Genomic DNA, 7226 nt, shown 5'->3' with positions numbered 1-7226 from the left:
AGAGGGCTGTCATCTGCAATGATTGTATATCCCAGTAAGAATTTTGATTGCGTCAAAGAGATCACTGCTTATTCTTCCAAACCCACAGATCACAGGCTAGCTTTCAGTGGCTCAGTGGTTAGCACTGCTGCCTCACAGTGCCAGGGACCCAGGTTCAATTCCAGCCTTGGGCGGCTGTCTATGTGGAGTTTGCACATTCTTCCCATGTCTGTGGGTTTCCTCCGGGTGCTCCAGTTTCCTCCCACAGTCCAAAGATGTACCGGTCAGGCGAATTGGCCAGGCTAAATTGCCCATGGTGTTAGGTGCATTAGTTAGAGGGAAATGGGTCTGGGTGGGTTGCTGTTCGGAGGGTCGGTGTGGACTTGTTGGGCTGAAGGGCCTGTTTCCCTACAGTGTGGAATCTAATCTCCACTGACCTTCCAGGTACTATGCTCCAACTGTGAACCTGGGCTAGATTCGAACGATAGAATGTGGCTCACTGCTGATGGTGGCACCAGGCTAATTCTGAAGTTTCCAACTGTCAGCTATCTTAGTGACAGCTGCTGTCCAGTCTCTAAACTGGATGAATGTCTTTCGAATAAGACACCAGTGCTAGCTAACATCTCTGGAATTGGATTACTGAATTAGTAGGGTTTATTTGGAAGAGTGAATTTCCTTTTGAGGAATAAGAGAAAGATTGCAGGAAGCAGCCATTTGACCCAATTAAAATCTCTCTGTTCCAGTTGACAGCTGGATTTTTTTTGAATACATAGGATCCTTGAAGCTGATGTGGTTTCTGTGCTAGATTAAATATTAATTCCCAGCCTGGTCTGTCATACTTTTCAAATTATTTCACAGTTTCAAATGTATTCCAGAAATGGTGTGTTAAAAATGTAAAGGTTTCCAATATTGTAATTGAGTACGGAGACCTTTGAACCATCAAAAAAGTAGAGAGGTTTGATCTTTCCCACTGTGTGGTATCGTGAACCTGATGGGTCACAGTAGAAACTAGAAGCTCTGTGCTTCCTGTTGATTTAAAGTTATCTGAATGCCCTGATAAAGGGCTCTGGCCCGAAATGTCAATTTTCCAGCTCCTCGGATGCTGCCTGACATGTGCTTTTCCAACACCACACTCTCGACTCTGAATGTACCTTTGGTACAATTCCTGTCTTGTTGCAGCATCACAACTGTTGTTTTCCTTTTCTTCTCTTTCCCCTACCCCCACAAAAGTCAATTACAAACATTTTTAAGTTACTGAACTAAGCTGGGTAGAGTTAAGATGCAGGTCAACTATGATCTAATTGGAAAAAGCATCCAATGATTGAATATCTACCTCTTGGTTTGACTTTAATGGAGTCAAAGGTTACTAGCCCATTGGTCTAGGATAGATTGCATTTAAAAAGAAGAAAATCACGTGGTAAACACTTACTTGGCCCTCTTGTCTTGGTTCAGATATGGAGATGAGTTTTCACCTTCCCTCTGTGAAATTTGGGAAGTCCTAGTGGTCGCAGTAGTCTGGCTGTCAGTTCGGAAAGGCTCTTGATGTATGGTAGTGTGGCTAGTCCTTTGGGTTGCGGCATGTCCTCGTTCAGTTGTCTTTCCCTTAGACATCTGTTGATGAAATTGCGCGGGTATCAGTTTTTGTCGAATACGTTGTATAGGTGTTCTTCTTCCTCTCTTTGCAGTTTTGTTGTACTGCAGTGTGTTGTGGCCCTTTTGAACAGTGTCTTGATGCAACTACTTTTGTGTGTTGGGGTGGTTGCTTTCATAGTTCAGGACTTGGTCTGTGTGTGTGGCTTTCCTGTATACCTTTGTGGTGAATTCTCCTTTAGGTGTTCTCTGTACCATCACGTCTAGGAATGGGAGTTGATTGTCCTTTTCTTCCTCTCTAGTGAATCGGATTCCTGTGAGTGTGGCGTTGATGATCCAGTGTGTGCTCTCTATTTTTGTGTTTGTAATGATTACAAAGGTGTCATCCACATATCTGACCCAGAGTTTGGGTTGAATTTGCGGTAAGGCTGTTTGTCCTAATCTTTGCATTACCGCTTCTGCTATGAGTCCAGAGATGGGTGAGCCCATGGGTGTGCCGTTGATTTATTCATATATTTGGTTGTAGAATGTGAAGTGTGTTGTGAGGCACAGGTCCAGTAGTTTGAGTATGCTGTCTTTGTTGATAGGTTCACCGTCCTGTTGTCTGTTCTGTATGTCCAGCAGGTTGGCTATTGTTTCTCTGGCTAGGGTTTTGTCGATAGAGGTGAACAGTGCCATTACATCGAATGAGACCATAGTTTCTTCCTTGTCTTATGTGTATATTTCTGATGATGTCCAAGAATTCCTGTGTTGACTGTATAGAGTGTGTGGATCCACTGATCAGGTGTTTCAGTTTCTGCTGTAGCTCTTTAGCCAGTTTATGTGATGGTGTCCCTGGTAGTGATACTATGGGTCTGAGTGGGATGTCTGGTTTGTGCACTTAGGACTAGCCACACTACCATACATCAAGAGCATTTCCGAACTGACAGCCAGACTACTGTGACCACGAGGACTCCTAACAGCGCACAAACCAACAGCCACTCTCAGACAACTCACGAGAACGAAGGACTCGATACCCAGCATGAGCAAAACCAGTGTAGTGTACAAAATCCCATGCAAGGACTTGCACAAAACACTATATAGGACAAACAGGAAGACAGCTAACGATCCGCATCTATCCACACCAACAAGCCACGAAACAACACGACCAGCTATCCTTAGTAGCCACACACGCAGATGACAAGCAACATGAATTCGACTGGGACCACACTACTATTATAGGACAAGCCAAACAGAACAGCCAGGGAATTCCTAGAGGCATGGCACTCATCCACAGATTCAGTCAATAAGCACATCGACCTGGACCCAATATACCGACCACTGCAGCGGACAGCTGGAACTGACAACCGGAAGCGGCAGATTCAAACCACTACAAAAGCCGGAGGAAAGATCACAGAAGTGCTTCACAGGAGGCTCCCAAGCACTGAGGATGTCACCTAGACAGGGGACGCAACGTCTGCAACACAAATTCCCAGCTCGGTGAACAGAACCACAACAAATGTAATTCCCATCTGGATTTAATGCTGCTTTTTGCTTGTTACAGCTTATTCATCCCATCACATCATGAAGGGTGGGAATGGGAAGCTAATGCTTCGTTGGATTTTGAGTACTGAGGATGCTTTGAATGGCTTTTCTATACTGACTGACTTCAAAAAAAGCTAACCTAATCCATCCAGATTTGCAGAGCGAAAAACTGGGATTGCACTTTGTGTATCCTTTGCTTTTGGTTTAGCGCTGCCTCTTACTGAAGAGAGAGCACCAGGTGTTGACATTGTGATGTTTGAAACCTTGTTGCATTAATTTGCTTTGTTACTTTGAAAGGAATAGTATGGGAGTCCCTTCATCTTTTGGGTAGAGCAGAACAAGTTCTCATCACATTCCTCATATCAGTGTTGACGTGCTTGGCTAAGGTGCTCCAGTTCTCTAACTGCCAAGCTGATTTAGTAGGTATGCACCTCTTATGTTCACTGTTAGCTGAGTATCATTAAACATGCTGTCTGTATTTTGCTGCTTTGCTGAACTTTCATGATAACTTGAACACTGTAAAATCAAGTGCTGGCAAACCAGTGGTTCAGTCCAATTTCCCTCTGCCTTTCTGGCCAATCTGGGCATTCCCAGTGCCTTTTCAGTTTACCTATACCCAGGTACTGAGCTCGAAGGACAAAGCACATGGGCTGAATTTGTTTACTCGGGTGATACTTGCTACTAAACATCTGCAGTGTGTCAAATCAAAGTCTCCCTTTTATTTTCGTGGAAGGATGGGCTATCTTAATTGCATTCCTGAAATTATTTGCAAGGAATGCAGTGGTGTGTAATTTAAGACTAACCTACCACTTGACTGCAAATTTGTCATCTGGGTTTCAGTGTGGCGCTCAGCAGGTCTTAGCCCCTCAAGGCCTATGTTTACGCAAAGGTGTCAACTTGCAGCTGAGCTGTCAATCTCTCATTTTGTATCTGTCTATCTATCTAAAACTTTGCTCCCCAGTTAGAATTTGAACTTTGAAATTATTGCGCAGTTGACTCTGTACATATTGTGGGTGAGATGAGCCATCATTTTACCCTTCAATGGTGATCTATCTTCCAGGTTACCCCAAGCTTTCTCTCTCATGCTCATGCCCAGGAGGCTGAAGCTCCGGACTTTGGGTTCTGCTTTACGGAATGCTTTGTGCCCTTTTGGATTGGCTAATGTTGCCGACACCTTGTGTTCCTTTGTCTAACAGGAACACTTTGACAGAGCTAAAACCTGGGGCCATGGTTCTCTGTACTTCATACATGGGCATCTTCTCAAAGATCCATTTGTGTTCATTATGAACTTCCTGTGGGAGATTGATAAACTTGTGAATGGTTCTAGTTTGAATTAATCTTCTGATCCACTGCTGTCTCTTTAAAGTTTTTTGTATTGATCAACTTAATGAATCTATTTGAACTGACTGACCAAGGGCTACATTTCATTATTAATCTGTGCATTAAATAATTTTGATAACTGAGAGACTTTGCATTTTGGAAACATGACTGTAATGCATAATCCTTTTTGGGGCTGGAAGGTTTCTGTCTAACAGTATCTGGTTCGGTTAGCCTGTTTATGGAATCTAACTCCCAACAAGCAGCAACAGTTCACATTTATATGCGCCACTTAACACATTGCCCTGCAACTGGGAACAAAATTTTTGACATTGAGCCATTAAGATAGCTTACTCAAAATGTAAAGGAACCGAGTTTAAGGGAATTTCAGGCAACTGAATGCATGCCTGCCCATGGTCCCCAGCCTGAACCTGCTGGAAACTGTCTATCAGTAACAGGAGAAGGAAGCTGCTTCATGTCTGAGTTTCTGATAAGCCAAACACTATGATTGACTTTGGAAGTAGGCATTGCAATGGAGAGGGCTTGGCAAGAGACAAGGGATTTAACCAAGATGAGAATTTCAAACTTTCAGATGTCAACCACTTGAGCCATTTGTGGGTTTTTGCCCCCCCTGGAAGGAGGTGGTTAGCAGGTCAAAACTGACTTCAAGTTAAAACCCACCTGCTGTTGTGTGGTGCTGGCTGTGGCTTCTCGTGACTCTGGGAAGCAAAGAGGGTGTTCCCACTGGTGGGGGAAACTCGAACCAGGGGGCATGCCCTCAAAATAAGGTGGAAGAGATTTAGAACTGAGTTGAGGAAGAACAACTTCACCCAAAAGGTTGTGAATCTGTGGAATTTCCCATCCAGTGAAGCAATTCAAACTACCTCACATGTTTTTAAGGCAAAGATAGATGGAGTTTTGAAAAGTAAAGGAATTAAAGATTGTAGTGAGTAGGCAGGTAAGTGGAGCTGAGTCCATGAAAGGATCAGCCGTGATCATCTTGAATGGCAGAGAGGGCTCGAGGGGCCAGATGGCCTCCTACACTTTATGTTCTTCTTCTTCTAGTCTGTAAGCTTCCTCATTAGCATGGCCCTTGTTTCAAGGTGGGGTTTTGAGTATAGGAGAATGGATACCTTGTTAGTTATGGGGCCTTGGTGAGACTGCACCTGGAGTATTGTGTAGTTTTTTAAAAGTTCCTCTTACCTAAGGAAGGATGTACCCTCCCGTTTTAAGGAAACAAAATGGAAGGTCAGCTGTTTTGGGGCTGTACGTGGGAAAATGGACTTTTATTCTATGGGATGTTGAAGATTGGTGACCTTATTCAAGAGTACAAATCTTGTTAGGGAATGACAAAGTAGATATAGGTAGGATGTTTTCTCTAGCTAGCAAGTCTACATTCAGGGGATGTAATCCCTGAATAAAGGAGCGCTCTTTCGAACTTGGATGAAGAGGAATTTCTTCAAAGGTGTTCCTGAATCTTTGGAATTCTCTACCTCAGATTGTGGAGGCTCAGGCATTGGTCTCGAGAAATCCATTGCTTTCTGTCTTGAACATACTCCATGACATCAGTGGACATGACGGTAATACTTTTCATTGATCAGATGTACGTGACAAAATAGGTGTGAGTGGTTTGTTGACCTCTACGTCCCTTGTAATATCAGCACAGATGGTGAATAAAAGAATCAAATGAACAGAGAAAATTAATACAATGTCTAGAATTTGTATCTAGCCTCTTAGAGACAATAAAAGTCCTTTTCTATTTGCTGCCTTTCAGGCTCCTTTGTGTTTTATTGCCAGTGTCAACTTTAATTTAGTCGCACGAATCTTTAGAGCACCTCGCCGTCCAATTGGCTTTCAGTTTGCAGTTGTTCAGGGATCAGAGAGATGCATGTCATACAATGTCCTTGGCTGTGAATTCAAGTGGGAGAATGGAAGATGTAGTTTCTGCCTCTTACTGGTAATGAGAGAACTTAGACACTGATATAGCTATGACTGAAAGCAAACTGAGGTGGTTTCAAGCAAGATGTGTCCATGTTGTAAGGGTTTCAAAAAAGCACCCCAGTCCCAGTCATTTTTGATTTGCAGGCCAGCGTGAGTGATGATAGCAGGAGGCTGGGGGAAGTGCCTTTGTCTGCTGTACTGGTATTAGTGCAAGTTTTTATTGGAATGCCTGAGGTTAGAAAAACACTCAGTCCTTGTATTTTGTCAGCTTTAAAAGAGAGTTCCATTTTGAAAATGATTGTGGAGTCTGTAAAAGAGCAGAAGCTGAGTAATGTAAATGAACAATCCCAAATAAGGTTGTGTCATAGATACTGGCATCTGAAGCCTCCACGGTAAGATTACCTCGTATCACATCCACATGGTAACCAGCCAGTGACAGCCATGGGTCTCTTGGGCTGTGTGTGTCCCTTCCTCTCTCTCTCTCTCTCTCCTTTTTCTCTCTCTCCCTCTTTTTCTCTCTCTCCCTCTTTTTCTCTCTCTTTCTCTCTTTCTTTCTTTCTCAGTATTACTTGCCCACTTGCTCCCTCTATCACTTTTTCCCTCACGTCCTAACACACACCCACTTTCATTCCCTCATCACTTTCTTACTCATTCATTCACACACTCCCACACACACTCCCCTGTACTCACTCTCCCTCCCTCATACACTCACTCTCTCCCTCATAGTTGCAGAACTTTATCTTGATGCTAATGATGGACATCACTACACATCAACGAGGTATCACCAGGATATTGACACCAAGTGTTCAGGAAGAAATGATCCCTGCCTACCAAGGTAAGGCACCAAACTGTCTCAGGGTCAGCGCTGAGGGGAG

At 43.6% G+C, this 7226-nt stretch overlaps 1 protein-coding gene across 1 annotated transcript in view; it reads left to right on the top strand.

Moving 5' to 3' along the window:
• LOC122544285 (fragile X mental retardation syndrome-related protein 1-like) overlaps positions 1-7226 on the top strand; it is a 75749-nt gene that overhangs the window by 17226 nt on the left and 51297 nt on the right. The gene's annotated exons all lie outside the window — the stretch shown is intronic.

Source organism: Chiloscyllium plagiosum, chromosome 48 (assembly GCF_004010195.1).
Source record: "Chiloscyllium plagiosum isolate BGI_BamShark_2017 chromosome 48, ASM401019v2, whole genome shotgun sequence".
Classification (NCBI taxonomy): Eukaryota; Metazoa; Chordata; class Chondrichthyes; order Orectolobiformes; family Hemiscylliidae; genus Chiloscyllium; species Chiloscyllium plagiosum.
The sequence above is the reverse complement of the archived record's forward strand: the minus strand, read 5'-3'. Positions and strand labels throughout refer to the sequence as shown.